The sequence below is a fragment of the Dermacentor andersoni genome, chromosome 8 (assembly GCF_023375885.2).
Source record: "Dermacentor andersoni chromosome 8, qqDerAnde1_hic_scaffold, whole genome shotgun sequence".
In the NCBI taxonomy this organism is placed as follows: Eukaryota; Metazoa; Arthropoda; class Arachnida; order Ixodida; family Ixodidae; genus Dermacentor; species Dermacentor andersoni.
The window spans coordinates 55,124,207-55,148,958 of record NC_092821.1 but is presented as its reverse complement, the minus strand read 5'-3'; the positions used below and the strand labels follow the sequence as shown (position 1 = coordinate 55,148,958).

At 47.6% G+C, this 24,752-nt stretch overlaps 1 long non-coding RNA gene across 1 annotated transcript; it reads right to left on the bottom strand.

Moving 5' to 3' along the window:
- Positions 1 to 16,002: 16,002 nt before the first annotated feature.
- On the bottom strand, positions 16,003 to 24,371 carry LOC126525185 (uncharacterized). The gene is made up of 3 exons (XR_011889828.1): positions 24,097 to 24,371; positions 22,478 to 22,583; positions 16,003 to 16,514 (listed from the first exon to the last, which is right to left on the bottom strand). It is a non-coding gene; the product is annotated as an uncharacterized lncRNA (long non-coding RNA).
- Positions 24,372 to 24,752: the final 381 nt, after the last annotated feature.

Sequence of the window (24,752 nt, the reverse complement as noted above, 5' to 3'; positions counted from 1 at the left end):
TGGTGCCGGGAAGCAGTAGTGTAGCTAGTCACTTCAAAGGAATGCTAAACTGGAGGCATCAAATTCCCCGAGCACGCAACATAAGAAAGACGGAGACGAAGCTCAAGCAGAGCAAATGAGTGCGAAGGTGGCAATTTCAACCATCCTGCAAGCGCAATTCAGCTATGGCTCTTAGAATGGGTCGGAGCAAACGCTGACGGAGCGAGGAGAACCCTCTCTGATATGGGAGCTTTCAGGGCGAAAACACCGGTAGAGACTCAGAGACTGATAGGCGTGTCACATATTGACCAGTGGTCAGAGGACCACGGAACGATTTCCAAGGCAGATGTGTGCAGTGACGAGTCAGACGTGTTAGTAGCCGGAAGGGAGGAGAAGGCGGTAGCGAGTGGTGGATTGCCGTTAGGCCAAGTATGTACGGAGGCGGCAAGTTCGGCCAGCCTACCAAGAGAGGTCACCTATGGCTGATCGGATTGGTCAAAACAGATGGTGAATAAGAAGGCAAAAGCACGGCAGGAGACTCAGAGACTGATAGGCGTGTCCCATATTGAGCAGTGGTCAGAGGACAACAGAACGATTTCCAAGGCAGATGTGTGCAGTGACGAGTCAGACGTGTTAGTAGCCGGAAGGGAGGAGAAGGCGGTAGCGAGTGGTGGATTGCCATTAGGCCAAGTATGTACGGAGGCGGCAAGTTCGGCCAGCCTACCAGGAATGGTCACCTATGGCTGATCGGATAGGTGAACACAGATGGTGAATAAGAAGGCAAAAACACGGTAGGAGACTCAGAGACTGATAGGCGTGTCCCATATTGACCAGTGGTCAGAGGACCACAGAACGATTCCCAAGGCAGCTTCGGGCAGTGACGCGTCAGACGTGTTAGTAGCCGGAAGCGAGGAGAAGGTGATACAGAGCGGTGGATTTCCGTTAGGCCAAGTATGTACGGAGGCGGCAAGTTCGACCTGCCTACCAGGAGAGGTCACCTATGGCTGATTGGAGACGTCAAAACGGATGGTGAACAAGAAGGCAAAAACACGGGAGGAGACTCAGAGACTGATAGGCGTGTCTCATATTGAGCAGTGGTCAGAGGGCCACGGAACGATTCCCACGGCAGCTGCGGGCAGTGACGAGTCAGACGTGTTAGTAGCCGGAAGCGAGGAGAACGCGGTACAGAGCGGTGGATTTCCGTTAGGCCAAGTATGTACGGAGGCGGCAAGTTCGGCCTGCCTACCGGGAGAGGTCACCTTTGGCTGATCGGAGAGGTCAAAACAGATGGTGAATAAGAAGGCAAAAACACGGGAGGACACTCAGAGACTGATAGGCGTGTGTCATATTGAGAGTGGTCAGAGGACCACGGAACGAGTCCCAAGGCAGCTGCGGGCAGTGACGAGTCAGACGTGTTAGTAGTCGGAAGCGAGGAGAAGGCGGTACAGAGCGGCGGATTTCCCTTAGGCCAAGTATGTACGGAGGCAGCAAGTTCGGCCAGCCTACCAGGAAAGGTCACCTATGGCTGATCGGATAGGTCAGAACAGATAGTGAATAAGAAGGCAAAAACACGGGAGGCGACTCAGAGACTGATAGGCGTGTACCATATTGAGCAGCGATGAGATGACCATGGAAGGATTTCCAAGGCAGCTGCGGGCAGTGACGAGTCAGACGTGTTAGTAGCCGGAAGCGAGGAGAAGGCGGTAAAGAGCGGCGGATTCCGCGCACAGGAAACGGAGGGCCCGTTAGGCCAAGTATGTACCGAGGCGGCAAGTTCGGCCAGCCTGCCAGGAAAGCTCACCTATATCTGATCGGATAGGTCAGAATAGATGGTGAATAAAACGGCAAAAACACGGGAGGAGACTCAGAGACTGACATGCGTGTTACCTATTGTGCAGCGGTCAGAGGATTCCGCAAAGATTCCCGAGGCAGCTGCGTGCAGTGAGGAGTTAGACGTTTTAGGAGCCGGAAGCGAAGCGAAGGTGGTATAGAGCGGCGGATTTCCCTCACAGGAAACGGAGGACCCGTTAGGCCAAGTGTGTAAGCATGTGGTAAGGGCGGCCAGCCTACAAAAAGATCACAGGAAGCAGAGGGCCAGTTAAGCCAAGTTCGTACGGAAGTGGCAAGTTCGGCCAGCCTGCCGGAACATTTCACCTATGGCTGTTCGCATAGGTGAGAGCAGATTGTGAAGAGAAGGCGTAGGCACAGGAGCAGAAAGGCGGACGAGGTCGAGGCGTCTAGAATCAAACGTGCAAAGCGCCAAGGCGACAGGGGCAAAGGCGCCAAAGTCAGAATCCAGCCGAAGACTGAAAATCCCAAGGATAATAAAGCTTACGCGTTTGCAGAGATCGGGGATCGGCGTGACGCACGTTGAGAAAAACAGAGTTTCGCGAAAATTCAGGCGTGGTAACCGTAGCTTAAACGCATTGAGGGCGTATCGCTGTAAGCAGAGGAACAAAGGGAACCCTCCTGCAGGCGGCTACAAGAGCTGGTAACTCGCGCAGGCAAAGAAAGTCAACTGCCTAGCCAAGAAGGAGAAAATGGGCGCGCGTGTCTTTGAATGTACGTCTCTCCTAGTGTGCGGAGGCTCTTGTTCTAGAGTCGTATATACGATATGGGTCAGGCAGATGAACCTCTTTTGCCTTCTTCGCGACCGAACTTTGCGAGAGTCCCGGAAGGAGCGAGCCTTTCGAGCTCGTCTAAAAGGATGTGTAAAGGCCTGAAAAACAAATCAGGAGGAAGCGTTGCAAATTCTCTTGCTCTTTTGTATTCATTTTGTAGGAGATTAGCTGCGCGCTGAACGTTTGAGAACGGTAAAAAATACCAAAATCTTTTTTTAGGTGATTAGCATTTTCGGCTCAGGTTAGTTCCGTAGTTAGAAGTGGGATGTTTACGTGACGACACGTATACAAGAGCAAGGCAAACAGGTTCAGTGTTGCATACAGTTTGGCAAGTCACGCGCAAGTTTATAAGTTATGCCTCAGCGGGTGTTCATCAGGAGTCATGTTTGTTTTGCCAGGAGTGCTTTTGGGGGCGATTTTTGTCAATTGCGTTCATGAGCGTTAATTTCTTCCACGACAATAATATTTTGGAACATTTGTGTTTGAGGAACTTTTTTTTAGACAAAAAGGATCGTTCGTCTCTTCTGCTCGTGGTATGGCAGAATTTTTTCATTAGTTTTTTTACTTCCATAAAAACGTCGCAGCTGAACGCTGGAGATGAGAAAGCGTCAGTGTTTTATTTTATTTTCTTACACGGTGATGAAGGCTGAAGATAGAGAGCGTCAATGTCAGTTTAGTGGCAACCTGTTTTGGATAATCCGCATAATTTATTTTTGAACTTTTGTTATTATTGACCGGATGTGATTATTAATTCTAATCACGCTGCGTCGTATTAGCATCTTTAAGAAGCGCGCTAGAAGAAACGCGGAATAAGTGAGGCCTTCTGAGCCAATTTAAGAGCGCGATAAGATTTTCAGAAGGTTTTTCCTTTTGTTGGTTTCGCAATTTGCCGTTAGGAAATGATCATGTAGCTATGTGGTGCTAAGTGACGGACATAAAGTGATTAAGGCCAGTTTTCCGTTCATCTTCCTTACCTGAGGAAGCCCTAATTCATGATTACTTAGCTTGATTACGTAAACCCATTTCTGTCCATTTGACAGGAAACATAATTGGAAGTTTCTGGGTACTTGTCCAAATCAACGTCAACTTTGTGTTTCAGGCTTTACTTATCAGTAAGGCATTGTCAGATATTTTTTTTTTTCAAATCGTACAGTCTCGCGAAGAGAGTGGCGTGCACATGGAACTTGAGGCATTGTGTGTCGCTGACAACAGTCGCTCCTTAGAGCTTGTCTCCTTGCAGTTATGCAGTCCAGTCAGCGCCCACCTACCTAGAGGTCTTGGGCCACAGATCGTCATTCTCGGAAGCTGCAGCCCATGGCTTCGAACAATGCAGGCACCAAGCCGTCATAGCTGCATCGAACAACTAGACATCTCGATGCACCATCTGGCGGTGGGGTGCTGTTGTGCCCGGTGGCTGTTCAGAGGGAGAGTGGGGGGAATGCCACTCCTGCTACATGCAGTTGTGACTCTTCATGCTGCGATTCCTCGCACCTGTCAGCAGCCCAAATTGGCCTGTGCCCGCCGGAATCAAGGTCCGTGCAAAGCTACACTCTAAAACAAAATTACACCTTATGGGTTGTATTTTGCCCCACAACAGTAACCGTCATCTGTCTCGTCCACATTTCCTGCCTTTAACGCTGCGAGCCCGGTACTTCCCAGTAGCGAGCGGCATGGGCGTTATCAGCATGACATGGCATTCCAGACAGGTAAGTAGCCGGTGCGGCGTTTTCAAGAAAGGAAATGCATACAATGCAGATGACGATCATTGTTGTGTGGCAGATATACACCCCCAAGGGTGTACCTTTGTCTACGAGTGTACGCTTCTTGTCACCCGTAAGCCGCATAAACTGGGATGACCACGCCGGGGGTTCGGAGTCAGCGTGCGTTCCCCCTACTTTACCAGTCTCTGCCCAGTGATGTGCGTGCGGTTACGGCCCGGCGCACCGAAAGGCGTACCAGCTCACCGATAACATCAGCGCACCGAAAGGGGCAACGAGCTCACCGACGCCGGGATTGGTCTCCTGACGCCAATTGTCTTGTGACACCGCATTGGTGGAAACCATAAACAATGACGACGCAGCATAAAAAGCAGATCCGGACGGCTAAAAAAGGAGGCCGCTCGGGAATAGTGTGACTCGGACATGCAAAGACGCTACGATAGTGTGCTCCGAAAGTTGGCGCCGTTTTGTCTTCTCAACCATGTACCTTTCTGAATGTATGCTTTTTTCTTCATTCCCTTAAACCACGCTCGGAACCTGTTCTCCCGACGCCTGGTACGGCACCATCGATGGAAACTTCGTTGGCTGCACGCACCGCCAAATTATACAAACTAAATTATAGGGTTTAACATGCCAAAACCGCTTTCTGATTGTGAGACACGGCGTAGGGGAGGACTGCAGAAATTTCGACCACGTGGAGTTCTTTAACGTGCACCTATATCTAAGTACGCGGGTGTTTTCGCATTTCGCCCTCATCGAAATGCGGCCACCGCGGCCGGGATTCAATCCCGCGACCTCGTGCTCAGCAACCCATCACCATAGCCGCTGAGCCGCCACGGCGGGTGGTCCCCCGACTTAACACTAGTGGTAGTCACTGGTGAGATTGATCTCACTGAACTTGGCACGTGCTGACTATCGCAACAGGCCACACCGAAAACGTTTGACCAATTGTAGATGGGTAATGGCGAAAAGCTGTGGAATCGGAAACAAATATTTTTATTTCATTTGGTGAAATCGTGCATTATCGGCTTGCACATATCATATCACAAGGGACAGTTTCACAGTTTCCGTGACGTTGTGCAGAATACAGGTGAAGTTGGGGCGGCCACAAAATGTTTTGACCAGTCCTGGAGCGCTGATTGCAGAGTTGGAATAGAAAAGTTTGGAATAGCTTTACGTTACAGTGCCCTTTAGACATTTGTGGTAGAAGGTGGTACATTTATTATTGTTGATGCATTTCTTATCAGTGTCACGGCACAGCGCAGCCTAGCGTGAGGCCATTTTTTCGTGGATATTATTGTTGGCATCGCCCAACCAGTTGTTTTTTTCGCCTGGCCTAAAGGTTCTCGTGAAGCACCCTTAACTGCGGGGGGCACCAGCGTTCTGCAAACTACGGGTTCCCATCCAAGTTTTGAAGGATGTTTTGAAGTTCATCGCTAAGCAGCAAAATTTCTGTTCGTTCACTGAAATAAGACTCAGTTTATGCAACCAATTATTTGCTTCGATATAAAAACTATACTTGGATATGTTCTAGGGTTCCCACGAGTGCGGTACTGTACTTCTCAGCTTAAAACCTCTAAAAAAAAAAAAACCAATAGTACCATCCTCTCAAGATTGCCTCCGTCCTCCTTCACTGCGCTTTCCCTCGACGCTCTGCCCTCCCTTTGAACTAGCGCTGTGACGAGCCTTTTTCTTGCTTGTTTTTGCTTCCGCCACCATAGCGCTGCCAAAACACTGCGAGCAGCGTACGCAGGCACCACCTTCCGTGCCTCCTTTGCGCTTTTGTAGCGTAGTTATATGTTCGGGATGCTGCGTTGCTGTGCTTTCGGGTGTAGCACAAGTGAAAGGGACGACAAGCGACTGTTCCGAATTCCATTTGTCACGTGAGACGCGGCACAGAGGCTTCAAAAAGTAAGGTGGGCTGATTTCAATCCAGTACAACGGCCTCGGGTTTGTGAGGTAAGCGAGCGATTCTTCGCTCATCACTATTCTCATATGCTGCCACTAGCTGCACGTGGGCTCGTTAGTTTTTCGCTCTCTTAAGTGCCGTATGTTCGCGTTGCATTCATTTGCAACTTTCTCGCCCGACATCAATCAGGTTGTCTTCAAATGCGCGTGCTTTTTATCAACTCAGTCATACATTCCATGGGGTTGTCGTTGTTTGGACTGATTGTATGCGAACAAAACCTTTTGAGTGTATCGCCGTGCGTTACGAAGCTGTGACAGTACAAACAGTTGCGCTGATGACGTTTTCATTATTATAAGCCGTTATCGCTCTTTAGCGTCGTATCCATCCGCGTCAAACACGTATGGACCAATACCAAATGTACTCAGGTGACGGCATCGCCGCGCGCACCGTACCTTTTAAGCGATCCGCGATGTCAAAAAATGTGTCGATTGCTGAAATAGCTTCACGCTTTGTGTTCTCGCGGTTGGCTTAGAGAGACGCGTGGAGAACGCGGATTATGTATTCGGAGAGCCTCTGAAAGCTTAGCAACGCGTAGCGGGAGTCCGCGCCGGAGGAGGAGAGAGGCGATGGCGCTACCTTTAATTTATTTTGCGGCGTTATCTAGGCTGGCTTCCTGAATGCTTAGTGAAATTTACTCTGCTTCTTTCTGTCATGCAATTCTATATGACTCTTCTTTTTGTCGTGCAATTTATTCATTAGTTTAATGAATGAAGACGCTGCGGAGTAGAAGGAATTCCGCTTTACGCTCTTTCAGGTTTCGTGGTTTTCAGGAGTCTATAGCTCTTTTCCACCACCTTCAAACACAGATGGCGTCTCCCGGTTGCAGGTCGTCCACGTCGCCTACGGAGGAGAGTCCACGGCGTCTCGTGAGTCCACCAGCTTTGCAGCGTTAACAAGAATAATGAAACCAGAAGCTATCCGTACAGGTAAAGAAACTGGTGCGCAACGTTTACGCGCAAGTAAGGAAACGCGACCCGCAGCTGTCTGTGAGCCGGATGTCGGAAGGTCAGCGAGCTCACTGGTGTTAGCGAACGAATTGTCTTCTGGTTTATGCTCGGCATAAACTGTGACACCCTGAAGGCACCTAAGCAAAAGACCTTGCGTCTTCTAGCCACAAGTGCCCGAGAAAAAAGCGGGAGGACAAGACTGGAACTGCATGACTCTTTTTTTCGTCGTGGCTCTACGAAGAAAAGCGCATCACTGCATTCTGCGAAACGAAATTCCGACAGCTGCAAACCTCGCTCAAAGTATGGCCAGTGACAGTGACATAAACATGCCTAAAATGAACATGCGAACTACTAAAAGCTGCTTAATGATATGGGCTTTTTCTTTCGAAAACGGAATAGATATTATGCGCGCTTCGAGAGAAACAACCTAACAATGTGGCGAAGCAGTACCTGTGTACAATCCTAACTGCACGTGCGAGAGCCAGTCCATTAGTGTAGATGAATAAGTGAGTGAGTGAGTGAGGAAACTTTGTTGTGAACGCCTGCAGAACGGTTAGCCTTCCCCTGTTAGGGAGGCGTTACCGTGACGCGGCCATGACGTCTTCACGGCGTGTGGCACCTCTACTTCGGCCGCGGCCGCACTATTCCCTTTGGTCGACCGCGCCTGCCCCTCTGTTGGGGTGGCAGCCTCCCTCCGGTTTCGCTCGGTCGTTGCCTTTCGAGGGCCGCCGAGATCTGCTGGACGGCCTGGGTTTGGACATCTTGGTCATAGCATCTCGTTGCGGCCTCGAGCCGCGGCGGGATCGTTGTTATTGTTGCAGCTTCATGCGGATTCTTGGCACAGTCCCAAAGGATGTGAGCTGCAGTGGCTCTTTCCTTTCGGCACACACAACACAGATCACTTTCATAAACACTTGGACACACGTGCCTCATCAGCACCGGGGTGAATAATGACCCCGTTTGAAGTTGTCGATATAAAACCGCCTCCTTACGGGTCAAGCCCGGATGAGGTGGCGGCATAGTCCTTCGCTCTAGTCGGTACCATTTCACAATTTCGTTATAGGAAGTCATTTTGTCCTTGGTTTCCCACCACCACGACGGGTCGGCTGTAGTAGCAGCGGCACGGTTGGTTAGTCCTCGCGCCGCCGCGTTCACCGTCTCGTTGTGGTTAGCGTTGCCGCGATCCGACACATCACTGCCCATGTGGGCCGGAAACCACTTTATCACCACACACCGACTTTCACTCGCGAGATCGACCACACGCAACACACGCGCGGCTTCACCACACACCCTTGCTCTGGCGTAATTTTTCACTGCCGTCCTAGAATCACAGAGCACAGTCGTGCACTCGGGGTCGGCGATGGCCAAAGCAATGGCCACCTCCTCGGCTTGATGCGCGCCTCGAGTCCGCACACTCACAGCTGTTCTCGTTGCACCGGTCGATGCCCCGACGACTGCAGCGGCGAATGCCTTTCTGTCATGTGGATACTCTGCCGCATCCACAAACACGGCACCCCTGTCTTTGGCATGGAGATCGATGAGCGCCTTGGCCCTCGCCGCCCGCCGCTCTTTGTGGAACTCAGGGTTCATATTCCTTGGCACCGGACATACCCGTAGCCTTCTACTAATTGCGTCCGGTACAGGCACCTCTGTATTTTCGAGTCCCATTTCCTTTGGTCCCAGGCCTAGGTCACGCAGCACTTGTCTGCCCGTTCTTGTTTCTGATAGCCGCGCGAGCTGAGCGGTCCTCTGCGCCTCGGCGATTTCCTCCAGGGTGTTAAGTACTCCCAAGGCCAGGAACTTGTCGGTGCTTGTGCAGTTGAGAAGTCCGAGTGCAGCTTTGTACGCTTTGCGTATGAGCGCATTGATCTTATTTCGTTCGCACTGCCTCCAGTTTTGGAAAGCAGCAACGTATGTAATGTGGCTTATAGCGAAGGATTCCACTAGCCGGGTGAGGCTTTCTTCCTTCATGCCTGCTGTTCTGTGCGACACCCTCTTAATGAGGCGGATGGCCGTGGTGACTTTGGCCGCCAGACGGTTGACCGTCTCGCCGTTGACTCGTTTGCGCTCAATCAGCATCCCCAGCACTCGGATCTTCTCGACAACCGGGATCATGTGACCACCACTCGTCCTGATCTTTATTGTGTCTTGCTCTCTCGCAGGTTCGTTGCCTTTCGTCTTCCTAGCTGTCCTTTTCGGAGGAAACACCAACAGCTCAGACTTGCTTGGGGAGCAGACGAGCCCAGACCCGTCCAGCTGCTCCTCGATAGCGTCAACCGCCTCTTGCAATGTATCCTCGATGTGTCCGTCGCTTCCTCCTGGGACCCAGAGCGTTATGTCGTCGGCATAGATGGTGTGTCGGACCCGCGCCACTCGTGAGAGGCGCTCGGCCACCCCTATCATTACAAGGTTGAAAAGCAATGGCGAGATGACTGAGCCCTGGGGGGTCCCGACACTGCCGAGCTTCTTCTTTTGGAGCCGCAGGTCACCGGCGATGATTTCGGTAGTCCGCTCCGTCAAAAAATCCTTGATGTACGCATTAGTTCTCTTGCCCATGTTTAGCCGTGACACCTGGGCGAGAATCGCTGAGTGTCTCACTTTGTCAAAAGCACTCAGTAGGTCCAAACCCAAGATGGCTCGCTTGTCTTTCGTGTTGGTAGTGTCATCGAGGATTTCATTTTTCAGTTGTATCATGGCGTCCTGAGTTCCGAGCTTGTTTCGGAACCCAATGACGGTGTTTAGGTAGAGCCCCGAATCTTCCAGGTACCTCTGCCACCTGTTCATGAGTACATGCTCCAACGCTTTGCCCACACAGGACGTAAGCGAGATCGGCCGGAGGTTCTCAATGTTGGGTGGCTTGCCCGGCTTGGGAATCAAGATGGTCTTGGCTGCTTTCCATGGCCGGGGTAATGATCCGGCTCGCCAGCAAGTGTTGAAGTATGCCGTGAGGTTCTCGATGGCCGCTTCGTTAAGATTTTTTAGCGCTCTGTTCGTAACGCGGTCGGGACCAGCGGCGGAGTTGCTGTTGAGATCGTGCAGGGCAACCCTTACTTCCCATACTTCAATGTCTCGATCTAGCCACTCGTTTGCTTCGCCTAGGTAGTCCGGGTGCGTCTCTGTGGGAGTGACCGGGAGGTACTTGTCGTCGAGGCTTTTCTTCACTTCGTCTTCCCCGTGCTCGGTCAGCGCCCTGTGGATGATCTTGGCCAAGTTATGGTGCTGGTGAGACTTGGTCGTGGTCGCATCCAAAAGATGCCTCAGCATGCTCCACGTCTTGCCGCAGTGCATCTGGCCGTCCGCTGCGTTACAAACCTCATTCCATTGCTGTGTGCATAGCACTCGGCTGTGGGACTCGATCTCGCGGTTGAGTTCGGCGACCTTCTTGCGTAGCTTTCTGTTTGTCCTCTGCGTCTTCCACCTTGACAGGATGGACTGCTTGGCTGCGATGAGGTGGGCGAGGCGGCTGTCGACCCTGTGGACACGCTCGTCCGTCTCGACTTCCTTGGTGTCCTTTTCTACCTTGTTTACAATCTCGGTGGACCACTGCTCAATGTCCGTAATTTCGGTTTGCTCCTCGGGTAACAATCCTCGAAACGCGTCCCAGTCAGTAAATCTATGTTTCCGAAGGCTTCTGCCAACTGCGTCGTTACCACCAAGCGGGACAACGACCTCCACAATGTAATGGTCACTTCCCAATTCGTGGCCCGTGTTGCGCCATTCGAAGTCCTCCATACCACCGCCATTACTCCTGACTAAAGTGAGATCGGGCGTTGTGTCTCGGGTGATCGAGTTGCCGATTCTTGTAGGGTATGCTGGGTCGGTCATTAGATTTAGTCCCAAGTCGGTAGCATCTTGCATTAGGTCCCTGCCCTTTGCCAATGTTTTGGGGTAACCCCAGGCTTGATTCGGCGCGTTGAAGTCCCCGCAGATTACCAGCCTGTTGTCGGGCCCCGCGACTTTGCACGCTTTGTGTAACAGTGCTTTGAATTTCTGCTTTCCGTGTGACGGGCTACTGTACACGTTTACCAGAAAAGTGCTTTCCTTCTGCTTTTTCCCGGTAACCACCTCTACCATGGTGTGCTCGATTGGGCTTTTGCTCAATAACTCGTGCTCGACGTACGTGAGGCCTTTTCTCACCAAGGTGCAAACTCCCCTGCCGTTACTGCCGGCCGCGGTCCGGAAGCTTGGTGGGCTGGCGTGGGGCCGGTAACCTGAGAGCTTTACTTCCTCAATGAGGGTCTCTTGCAACATGATAATATCTGGCTTTCTTGATGCTTGTTCTAAGTGTTGCTGAAGTACAGCCTTTTTTCCAGCAAAACCGTTGCAATTCCAATGCCAGACCAGGAGGCCTTTCACTGCTGTTGTGGTTGCGGTGGTTGATGTCCTATCCATGTTTGCTGAAAGTTAGCCATTTGCGTTGCCAAATTCTGTGCTGTCGTAGTAAATTGCTGGCACGTCTGTTCAATTGCTATGAAACGGTCGGTGATTGTCTTGGTGAATGTCGTGCGAATATACTCTTCAAAGTGGGTGAGCCTGTCTTCAAGGTTGTCTACCCTATCGCAGAGTCTCCGCTCTTTGAGATTTGAGATAAGTCAATTTTTTATTCCCCCAGCAACATTTCCCACGAAAACATTGCTCTCGAGACGCGACAGACGCGACTCGCCTTTTGCAGAAATCACGTGGAATCGTAGAGGCTGCGCCGTCACGTCCAAACCAATACACTCCATTGAGAACACGGTAGCGTCAAACCTTTCAGTGCTCGCGATCGAAACAAAGGCGAGCGTCCTTGCACACTAAACAAAAATAACGCGAAACGGGAGTAAACCGCTCGTCCTGTATCGCATTCCCGTTTCTGGGTTTTTTTTACTACGTACCAGTCGAGGTAAAAATTTACTACCATGCTGACCAAGTTTTTTGTATGTAGAAACGAGAGTAATTTTTTAATCTGTGGGAAGGTTTTTAGGGACGATAGTGCTACTATATTTTTACTCCCATCACGAAGTTCTAGCGGCTATTCCTGAGAGTTATTTTTCAAGCCCATTCGCGAGTTTCTTGGGTCTGATGTGAGAGTATTTTTTTACCTCCTTCGTTAACTTTTCTCAGCTTTATCTGATAGTAATTTTTCAAGCCCATTCTGGAGTTTGTTGGAGGTGACGTGGGATTACTTTTTTACATCATTCATCCAGTTTTCTAGGCTATTCCTGGGAGTTATTTTCAGGCCTATTCTCGAGTTTGTTGGTACTGATGTCGGGGTATTTTCTTACCTCGTTATCAAGGTTTCGTAGCTCAACCTGAGAGGAATTTTCAAGCCCATTCTGTGGTTTCTTGGAGCTGATCTCGGAGTATTTTTTTACCTCGTTCATCAGGTTTTCTCGGTTCTTTCTGAGAGTAATTCTTCAAGCGCGTTCTGGAGTTTCTTGGGCCTGATGTGGAAGTATTTCGAAGACAATTGAAAGATTACAAGGATGATTTCATGGATCCCAAGCATGAGTGATTGTTTATTAGTTGTGACATGTTTCTCATAAAAAAGTCAGGCATGAGTTAATCATCACAAAACTATAGCCTTACAAAATGCTGTGATAAGCATAATAAATATTTGTACTAATACACAGACTGGGGGCTGGTAACTGCCCATTAGATCTCTCATAGCAAAATAAAATACATCACAACACATTCAATGTGCAATCCCACTAAAGTTCAGTGAAAACAAGCAACATACAATATAAAATCTAACTGATAAATATACAGTCAGTACTAGAGACGTTCACATTAAACCCACTGAATATGCAGGTCATTCCTTCAAACAGGCAGTTGTCCAGAACATGGGTGTGCAGTGCATCCAATGGATTAGTATGAACATAACTATGCAACATAAAAATATTGCACTTAAGGCCAAATGGCATCTGCTGCTAATGGCCATTACTGCGCCAGACAAAATGAAACAACCATGTGGTAAATACAGCAAGCATTCGTACTATCACATTAGTGCCGGCCACTGCCCATCATATCTCTCACTGGAAAAGGAAAACTAGCAACCCATTCACGATGTGGTGAAACTAAAGCACAGCGAAAACAAAATGACACACAATACAAAATCTAACTCACAAATACACAGGCAGTACTAGAGATGTTCACATTAGACACACTGAATATGCAGATCATTCCTTCAAACAGGCAGTTGTCCAGAACATGGGTCTGTAGTGCATTCAATGGATGATTATGGACAAAACTATGCAACATAAAAATATTGCACTTAAGGCCAAATGACATCTGCTGCTAACGGCCACTACTGCCTCAGACGAAATGAAACAACCATGTGGTAAATACAGCAAGCGTTCGTACTATCACATTAGTGCCGGCAACTGCCCACCACATCTGTCACGGCAAAATAAAAACTATCACAACACATTCAAGATGTAGTGAAGCTAAGTCAGTAGTAGAGATGTTCACATTAGACCCACTGAATATGCAGATAATTTCTTCAAACAGGCAGTTGTCCACAACATGCGCGTGCAGTGCATTCAATGGATCATGAACAATACTATGCAACATAAAAACATTGCACTTAAGGGCAGCTAGCATCTGCTGCTAATGACCATTACTACCCCAGCGAAACATGAGTGTCGGCAACTGCCCACCATATCTTTTATTGCAAAAGAAAAACTATCACAACACATTCAAGATGTAGTGAAACTAAAGTACAGTGAAAATAAACAAGTGACACAATATACAAAATCTAACTCTTAAGTATTGCAACAAGCAAATGAGAGGGCACTAGAGATTATCATTAGACCCATCGATAGCATGCTGACCTTCAAACAGCTAGTTGCCCAAGACATGGGTGCACAGTGCAATGAATGGATAGTTAGGAAGAAAACTGCAACAACCATGAGCAACATGTTCTATAAACTTTCAAACTTTCTAAAAAATGACCTCACTCAGATAAGGAAAGTGGTGATTGCTAATACACACGACAAAACATATATGTGAAAACAGCCATTAACTGATACTAAAGCCCCTCCATAGACGTTTCCGCCGACCAGGTTAAGCACTGCCAACCTACCCTCTTCCTCCACGTTCCTCTGCCACTCGCCCCCTTAGCTTCCGGCGTCAAGCGGAACTTCCGTAGCTGCAGCTTTCTGTTCCGAGTGGAAGTAACGCTATGTTTTTCTTAACGTTGTTTACTTTCGCGTCGATGGAGAGGCTTTAATTGCACCAGCTGCGGTATAAACTGTGAATGCGATTCCATCCAAGTACCACCGCCTATTGTAACCAGCGATCTGATCGTGTTCGCTGTTTCGCGTCAACCTGCGACGGGTTGTGCCACGAGACAACGTACAGTGGAATGTAGTGCCTGGGTGCTTGGAGACCACTGCCATTTTTCGTGCATTTAGAAAACAGCGACCGCGAATTACTACTTCAGCGGAATACAACAGCTTGTCGCCTTTGCATTCTTCTCATGGTGACTACCACAGCTCTGCTAAGCACGCGTGGGCATCTCACCATCGGCAGTCAAAGCGGAAATTCCCGCAGCACAACTCCAGGAAGCGGTAACGCCGGAACCGGAAACTTTGAAACTGGAAATGCTGGAACCGGATTTGATGTGAGGGGAAAAGGCGGCGCACAACAAAGGTTGTCGCTACTTAAGAAAGCGGCAGTGGCGCGTGGATGGAGGGGCTTTAACTGATACCACTCCCCCTTGTGCTCAAAGAAAACGTATGCAGCCCTTTTTCCACACAAGAGGAACATGTTATACAACTGTATTGCAGTACTTATGCGTACAAGCCAGATGTCAATTTCGTTGCCTAAATATTGTAGTGCTTCTTAGATAGAATAAAAGGTAATTGAGTGTGTTGCCCTTGTCTCTTTCTAGGCATGCAGTTGTGATGGATGCCATATGCTTGTGTGACAAATTGAACATAGTGCTATAGGTACGACTACAAGGATGTATATTTGTAGCTGCCCTCAAACCCCTTCATGTTGCCAGTCAGCATCTATGGTGTATCTTTGTATTGCTCATCTAACACTGTTTACACACAGAAAGCATGTCTGAATACCAAACCACCTTATTCTCCACAGTTACTTTAAAGTGAATGCGTTGTGACAAGGTGTAATGTGAGAAGTCCATGATAAAGAAAAAAAAAATAAACAGCTAATTCAACTCCCCCCTGAATTACCAATTTCTGGGCCATTAAGTTTTGCATAATACACTTGTGGCGATTAACACAGAGCCATGTTGGCCTAACCCTAGTGGCACAGGACATCCTTCAAATTATCAGTTGGTACAGAATCACTGAGCATGCTGCTGGTGCTCTTGCCCCCGCTGAGAATACCTGTCGCAAACTAACACACATTTTGTTGCTAAAGGTCCATTACAGAGATACTAAAGAGAAACAATAAATCATTTTAGACTGATAAAACAATCTTTCAGAACTGTATTCATGAACATTGTGGCAATAAGCGGATTAATAGATGAGAAAATGAAGATTTAACTTTCAAGTTTTATGCAGTGCCCGCACATCAGTGTGGAGTCATACTTCAACTAAGTATATTCTTTGACACCTTTACAACAGAATTCATCAATATTGGCCAGTAGAACATTAGCTAGACCCGAACAGACACCGTCAAATTCCATATCACAGCGAGCTGGTGCAGGAATTATATAAGGTGGTGGTGGCGACACCAGTTTTCGTTTTTGCAAGTTATCTGGCTTATTAAGCCAATTCTCATGGATAGAGTTGTTTTTTCGGTGTTGTAGAAAAATGATTTAATAAAGCTCAAATAAATTTTCCCTTTCGTTTCCCTTTAAAGCAAGCACTGTGCTACATGGCTTGGGCAAGCTGCCAGCCACAGAACCCACGAGTGCTTTTGTTAGGCAAAATAATTTTTACAGAAACTTTCTTGAGGATATGCATCTGAAAATTTTTTTGCCTAGCAATAGTTCTTGTAAATATTGACTAAATCCAATGCTTTCACCTGCAGCTTTGTGTAGCTCAAATCCAGAAAGCAGTGCTCAATAAATGTCAAAACCCTGTGGGCCTTTTCGAGTAGATAACGTGGAAGACCCAGAACGAAGCGAAAAGGCAGGCCAGGCCTGCCAGCAGTGACGATGTCACAAACAATCGCTGCGCATCCATGTGTAGCGCCTCCCTTCAACCTCTTCTTTTGTAAAAGGAGCCTTAAGGAGGCCCCCCGCGAACTGAAAGCCTGAGTTGTTAGCATCCAGGCGCAGCCTCTTCAGCAGGCACTTTTCAACATATACACCGTCGCCGATGTCTACCTGTGAAACAATAGAACAAGCACAGATTAATTTTCTACACTTTTGATCAAGGAAAGGTTAGGAAATAGGGTAAGGTTTGCAAAAACGGAAGTAGCTGCTTCTTGTTGATATGGTTTAAAGAACAAAGTACCCTTACGTATACCATACGTGCGTTGTGCTGAGCTGTGTACTTTCACCTAAGACTAGAAAGTATTGGGAACTTCAATGCGAAAGAAAGACATTCATCTGCCTAGCTTTAAGCGAATGCGTTCCACCCCTTGGCACAGAATGAGATCTGGTGCTGCTCTAGCGATTAGCAGACATTGAAAGCTTCAAGCCTGATTTAGTATTAGGCCAAGGGTCAAGCTGTGCTCGATTATAGTCGGACACAACTTTAGAAAAACAGGGGCGTTTACTCCTCCGAGGCGAATGCACACGAGCATCCACTAATGGTTGCGCACTCTGGACTGATGTCATGCGCCGGACGGCCGGTGGCCCGCCGTCGGAGAAGATGGCCGCCCGGGCTTCGAACTAGGCCAAGTCGCGTCAGCTGTGTGCGTCAATGCCTCGTCACAGTGAATTCCCAAACAGTTTGTCATTGTCTATCATGCCGGAAATATTACTGCGAGCTTACGATGCGGCATCTGTGCCGCGTGCGTGTATTCTAAGCCGTGATCCGGCGAAGAAACATTGCAGCGAGCATTGCTGATGCTGCGCTATGCTTTGCCTGAAAACAGGATGTCTCGGTGACTGCTGCATACACACATCCTGCCTGTTTGTTCCATGTTTTTTATTTCGCTCCCGAGTGAAGTTAGGACAAGAAAAGTTTGCCAAAGTCTGGTGCCTGCTGTCAGCTGCGGGTGAGTTCGTGTACCGTGTCGCTGCATTTTCCGTCGGACGGGGTAAAGTGATGGAGCAAAACCATTCTGAGGAGAAATTAGAAAAGCGTGCGTGCGTGAAACAAACCTACGAGCGTCTCAACAGAAAATATTTGCTAAGAAGCCTCCAATGCAAAGATTTGTCGCCGTCAACTTTGCGTGAATGATTGTTGTCAACAGTGAGATAGCCGAGCGTCTAACAGCGGTGTTCGAGCGTTGTGTATAGCACCGTCGATTGATTTCTTTCCACCAGTGCTCACCGCGCACGCAAGCTGTAGAATGCGTGCTGTGGCACAGTCACGCATAAGTTGTGTTGCCAGCGTTCCTGCTTCCATGCGTGTTTGCACTTACTCATATTTGTCCTTTTATTTTATATTAGCATTTGTTTTTGCTAGTTTTCTTTCAGCAAAGTCTTTACACATTTTCATTGGCCAATCTCATTCAAAGCACTAACTCCTGTACACTGCACGACTGGCCTCTTCCATCTCATTAAAACCTTTCTCGCTGGTCTACCTCGTCTTCTCAATCTGCCTACTCGCTGCGTTTTCTGTCCTTGTTTCTTGTGCTGTTGCTGCAATGTGACTAACCAACTTGCTCAAAACAAATTTTGATCGCCTATCAAAACAGAAAGGTTTAGAGATACATTTTCTTAAAAGCGTCATGTGGGTTGCACAGTAACTTTGCCTCTTACCTCTGTTCATGTTTATGCGTCAGTGCATGTGGCAGCTAGCCAGAAGTGCACATGAAAGGCTGCATATTGTGAAACACCTTGCTATGCTGTTGAATTTTTCATACATGCAGTCTTAGTAAACAAACGGTTTCACTGCCTATCACATATGATGGTGAAAATTTTCAGCACGAATAACAGTGGGGTGTGATTTCTGTCTGACGCTTTCGCCGTCGCAAAGACATTATTCAGTGAATGGAGCCCAGCAAAGCAGTGCACTAAGAGCTTTTGCAACTTTCACCCTTTATTACTTCACAAATGACATTGTCTGAACCTGGCCATTGATCGACATGCCGATGGCTTGTGAATTAAATAATTGCCTCAATAAAATACATTCAACTTCACTCAGCATTTTTAGCACAATGCTAGCAGAGCTATTCAGGGTGAATAATTGTGCTTACATTGGTGTTACTTGCCCGGTCAGATAAACAAATACAACAATGGCTGCGGTATGACTGTGATTTGACATGCAGACTGCTAATGGTGCCTTTTGAGCGTGCCCTTGACTACTGCTATTAATAGCTACCCGCCTGGGTATATTGGGCCTAACTAAGCTAATGATGTTTGATAATTGTTCTCTTATTCGCATTACTTGCCTGGGCCAGGTAACCAAAATAAACAATGCCACCACATGAATGTGTGTTTGCATGCAAGCTGCCAACAGTGGCTGTCATTCTCCATTGATTGCTGCCATTTCACCAACAGTGGCGACGGATTGACTGCGCTTTGACGTGCAGACTGCTAATGGTGCCTTTCAAGCGTGCCCTCGACTACTGCTATTAATAGCTACCCGACTGAGTATATTGGGCCTAACTAAGCTAATGATGTTTGATAATTGTTGTCATATTCGCATTACTTGCCTAGGCCAGGTAACCAAAATAAACAATGCCACCACATGAATGTGTGTTTGCATGCAAGCTGCCAACAGTGGCTGTCATTCTCGCATTGATTGCTGCCGTTTCACCAACAGTGGTGACGGCTTGACTGGGCTTTGACGTGCAGACTGCTAAAGGTGCCTTTGAAGCGTGCCCTGATGACTGTTATTTCATCACAGGGCCCGTCATGCTGATAGGTGGCTGCCCAATAGAGTATTTTGGGCCTTCTGACATTGGCATTATTTATCTCAACGGGCTGGAAAAAACAGTAGGGGCAGCACAACTGCACGCAAAGCACAATGTGCTTTGGCGTGCAGGCTGCTAAGAGTGGCTGTCAATTTCATTCACGTTGACTACTGCTTTTTCGTGTGAAGCTGGACAGTGGATGCCCGAATGAGCATTTCGGACCCCACATAGTTATTCAGAGTTAATAATTGCATTTGCATTCAGATTTTGCGGCATTTCAGCACGTTTCCATGCCAACGCTTATATTGAGCATGATCTGTGCAGGACGTTGCTTTTTCAGAATTGGGCTTCCATTAAAGGGAATATGTCATCAAATGAACCACTTATTTATTTGAGAGGCCACGGGAGAATGCTTGGCTGCTGTGCTTGACACACAGTACACCGCTTCAGTGATGGGAGATCCATTGTTGCGTCTGCCGAGGTATGTGTGGCTGGCAGGAGGTCTGGACCTCACTTCACGCAGAGTCAGAGACGAGGAGAGTTTTTTCTGCGAATAATTCTTTATACAATGTTTACATGTTGTCGTCGTTATCAGGACAGAGACCAACAGAGCAGCTGCAAGCTGCTTAAATAACACCCCTCAGTCCAAAGATCCCCCAGACAGTCCCCAAGGACGAAACAAGGTCGAGAGAGAGAGGGTCCGGGCAGCCTCCGGGGTCCTAATGCCGCTCTCGGTGGCCGGCGCTTCCTTGAACCGCGCTGCGGCGTCGGGACGATTTGGCGGTCGGTCAGAATGGTGCGCCGGTCAAGTTTTATGGCCCGCATAGGACAAAGGGAACCAACTGCAAGGCACTGGGTCGAAACACAGCCCTCCTTTGGAAACTGTCTCAAACACAGCGGGAGTCGTTTGTGGTGCAGGCGCCGCCGGACAAACGAGGGGGAGGGGGGGTTGCATTGCTGCCGGGACGGGGAGGGGCCGAAAAGCAGTCCGTGATCCGGTGGCCGCTTCCGTCGTGGACGCCGTGCAGCCGCGAGGAAACCCGAGCCGTGCACGTAGTCGTGTCCGAAGCAGGCAGGCACCATGCAGGGATGAATGCTGCCTCCACGGTCGACAAACCATAGCACTGGCCTTCCGTCAGGCAAATCCCAGGGCACAAACATAACACCACATACGCTTCGAGAACTCGTTAGTGATCTTCTCGATCGTCGGTATCTCGTTGTGGTGAAAGAAATCGTGCACACGACCTCTGCGCACATGTGTCCTACTTCGTGCTGCTTCTTCTTTTCTCCACATTTTGTGGGCGTTTTCACGAGGGTGTCGACAGTTTGCCACCCGAAATATGCGAAGCTTTGACCTCCCTCTTCACCTTTAACACGGTGCTTTCGCTGACACTGAGCATCTTGGGTTTGTAATGGTTGCGATAAATGCATTGTTTTATATAAGTACTTGTTCAGTAGCAACTGATTCATTTGAAGCTCGGAACAGGAGTAGTAAATGTGCCGTGTACATGTAAACAAGCACAAATGCCATGCAGAGTTGCTCTTTCTACTTTTGCCACTTGCAATGAAGCTAAAGAGCAGACGACGGGCAGCGTTGTGGAAGGCACGGGGTTATTTTTCTGTCGCGATCTGGCATGTGCTGTAGCACATGAGAGCTCTACTAAACCAGTCATCAAAGTCTTTATTTATACCAAGAATTGCGCGTTTCCGAAGCACGATTTTTTGAGCGGGATTATTTTAGTCGCGGAGGCAATCGGACGTCGCGCTTCAGTCATCTGGGCGGGGCCTCCCCTTTTTTCTAAAGTTGTATCCGACTATAGTGACGCACAAGTGCTTGAGAACTATTGAACAAGACGCAATTGTTTTCGATTTACTGACTGCACTTGGGTGTAAAGCTTTTGTCTGAGAAATGAATAAACCACATACACAAGCAGCATTTTCATAGTTAGCACAGTCTTTAATAGGTACTGATACCTTCAATTTAGAAAGCCCTGTATATTGGGCCTCATCAAACTAATTTCATAAAAGGTTTGGCAAGGTAGAAGCATAGAATTTTAGAGTCATTAGAAGACAGGTGAAATGAGTTATTTATTGCAATTATTACTCAAATTTAAAATTTAGACCACTCGTCCAGTTTGTACATGCCACATAAGCATGTAGATATCAAAAATGGGGATTAGAGAAAACCTTCCCTTGGAGGTTCATTATTGGAAGCAGTCATGCCCTCGAGGAGAAATAACTTCTTTTTCTGTAGGCAGAAATGAGGCTCGGGTATTTTATTGACACATATATATGCCCATGCATATATGTTATCTCTGCTGTAAACCTTTTTTTCATGTATATGCAAGGTGTGTGTGTAACATCTCATTGTGCACAAAATCAAATCCATAAGAACGCGACAAGAAGCTAAACAAACAAGAGAGCAATCCCAGTGACAAGCCATGCTAAACCAACGAGGTAGCCATCCCAGTAACAACCCGTATCAAAAATTTTACTGACATGAATTCTGACCTTTGAAACATAACATGTGTATATGAATACTATCTACATTAGGGCGATGGGCAACTCTAAACAATGGCTACGCCAACATCAGAACTACGTGGATGAGAAAAGAGTGGCATCAAATGCTTTGGCAGAGCATGCAGCAATGACTAAACACAATAGTGACTGGATAGTGTCTAGCATAATCTGCCAGGAAAGAAATTGGAAGCCATGCCTGTACCCGGATTCCCTGGAGATGCAATCAACAGGACACACATTTATCTGAAACCAAGGAGCCCACGCCCATCTTATGCTAAAACTTACTTAATTAAATATGCACTTCCACTTTTTTTAGCCTTATTGTGAACAAGGCTTCCATATGGAAGCCAAAATGTATTGCTTTTAATGTTGTATTTGGTTGGTCTATGTCTTTCTTTGTCATGTTTCATACCGACCACACAGGCTTCTATGAAACTCTTGATGATACAACTTTTGTGCGAAAGCATTGCTTAAGGCACTTTTGCCTAAACCATGTCTTTAGGCGGTACAACGCATTTTTCTAGACACGAAACCTCAATTCATGGTTCTTAAAAAGGCATTTTGGCTAGATTAATATAGTCCATATGGAGTATATAAAGCATAATTACTCAAGCGTCCAATTATATTTAACTCAGGGGAGGCTACTTTAGGTAAATTCATTAAACTGAGGGCACTCCACCAAAACATAACATTCGTGATCAGCCACTAGAAATCCTGAAAATGGCAATACAGTAAAATGATTGCATATTACACAAATGTATCCTACAACTCGAAAGGCAGCGCCAGTTTTGTACGCACCTTTGAGAAAGCACACAGATCACGTGCTTTATTGTCGTGCTGTCCAGCTTCCAGCAGTGCAGCAGGTTCCTGCTTGATGTAGGGATGCCTCCAGAATCCGCATAGCCTTCAAAAGTAAGAAATGTTTAATTTATTGTGTTGTGAACCTGGGAATTTGTGATTTACCAGTGTCATGTGGAATTGCAAAGAGAGCCTCACACAGCCAGCTGCATGAATTTGCGTCTGGTTGCACAAATGTCTCTTTGTTATATCTAAGGAGGTTACACTGATATTTTGTAACAAGCGAAGTTTCAGGAAGGAACGAAATCAGCAACAACAGGCTACCAGGACAATCAAAAACAAAACTCAAATATGCAGTAAAACGTGGCGCATTGGATTAAACAAAAATATTAAGCACATGAAAAGCATTCTGAAAGCTAGATCGCGATTTTGTAGCGATGCTATTCCTTTTCGTTATTCGTTAGTGGTTTGACCGTCGCCCCGGCCCGTGCTACGTACTGGAACAGCCGGCCGCTTGCGGTGGGCGACAAGAGTGGTATAGAATCGAGGGGTAAGTATCGCTACAAAATCGCAGTCCTTACTTCATTACGCACTGCCGTATAAACTACGATTGCAAGAGCTGGCATCCCGTTCGTAAGAATTTGTTGGTCTATGTCTTTCTTAAAGGCCGGTGTCTGAAATGTCTCGATTAAAAATAAACTTCCTTACTGTAATATCGGCCTATGTCGGGTCTGCAACATAGAAGACAAATACGCGAAGACACTCAAGAACATAAACAATACACAGGTTCTCGCGACGTGGTCATCCAAACCAAACTGTATACATAGAAAAATCTTCATACAAGCTTCTATCTGCTTAAGCGTCAAACATAGGAATCGTGTGCCAACGCGCGAAGCCCATGATACATCGACGGATACATTACACATGTACTGTACTTGCGGGAATGCATATATAACGAATAACTTCTTGCCAGAAAACTACCGAACGAACAGCAACTTTCAGTGTTTTCATAATTGTGTGCCCATTCAGGCATAGCAATCAAGGCGGGTAGCATATATTTTACAGCAGAATGCAAGTACGCTGTAACATCAGAGGAAGCCTTCGTGAAATTGTTTGCTAAATGTGCACAGCAAGACGGCCAACCTACGATCAGAAAGCGCGTTGCTCTAGCTAGTTAGGCAGAGTTCTGACTGGTGTGGTTTAAACCTGTTGCCAGCTTTGCGGGTCAGTTTCAGATCCGGCGAAAGCCTCGTCCCGCGCGGACCAGTCAAAGCGTGTGCAGCGAAAGAAAGCGCTTCGTACCGTCGGAGAACAGGGCCCACAACAAGCAAGCGATTCGAAAGCGCGCGGGTTATGCAGCAGCTTTCCGGTACTGTCGGGAGCTGGGAGCCTGCGCGCGTGTGATCTGGTAACTCTGTGCGCTTTGAAAACGGCGTGTTGCATTCGCTACGTTTGACGGTGTTCTTTCCCGTCAAATTTGGGAGGCAGTCTGGCAACATTGACCCGCAAAGCTGGCAACAGGTTTAAACCACACCAGTCAGAACTCTGCCGCTAGTTACACAACGTTCATTACGTAAATCATAAGTTCAAGAATGCGCGCAAGGGCCAAACTTGCTTACCTTTCAAAAAGACTTGGCCAACGCTCCTTCGTCTCAAAGGTACCGAGGCACCGACGTTTTTCTGGCGCAAGCACTGTAGAACTTCCGATGAACTCCAGCTCCACAAAAGCACAACCTTCAACAGTCTTCCATACACTACGATTCGAAGCTCCAGTACCAGACTTTTCACGAGAGCGCGGGCAGGCAGCTCGGCAGAACAAAGGCAGCTCGGACGGGCGCTGTAGTAAGACACTCACTGTCGACACTGGTAGATCGCACGAAACACACGACGAACTAACGGCGTTACACAAGTCCGGAGGGTTTGCGATGGTTACTGCACACGACAAGGAGCAGATTTTGTCTAGGCACTTCTAAAATATAACCATGATATAACTCAAATACCGCCTTACTGCAAGGTGCATTCACTACAACCAACGTGGTATGTCGACCAACAAATACTGCAGTGGCGCCACTCTACGGTTTTTAGAAGAATGTATCGTAAATGAGAAAATTACGTGTTTTTTCCTAACAACAATCGGTAGGGACACCTTAACAAATTTCTTGGGTTCAAAAGTGTTAACTTTGTATAAATATGCACTTTTTTATACGAAGTTTAAGAAAATGTACTGTATATATTAAAAAAAAATGAAGCGGATGTCGCCTTCAAGATTCGCAAC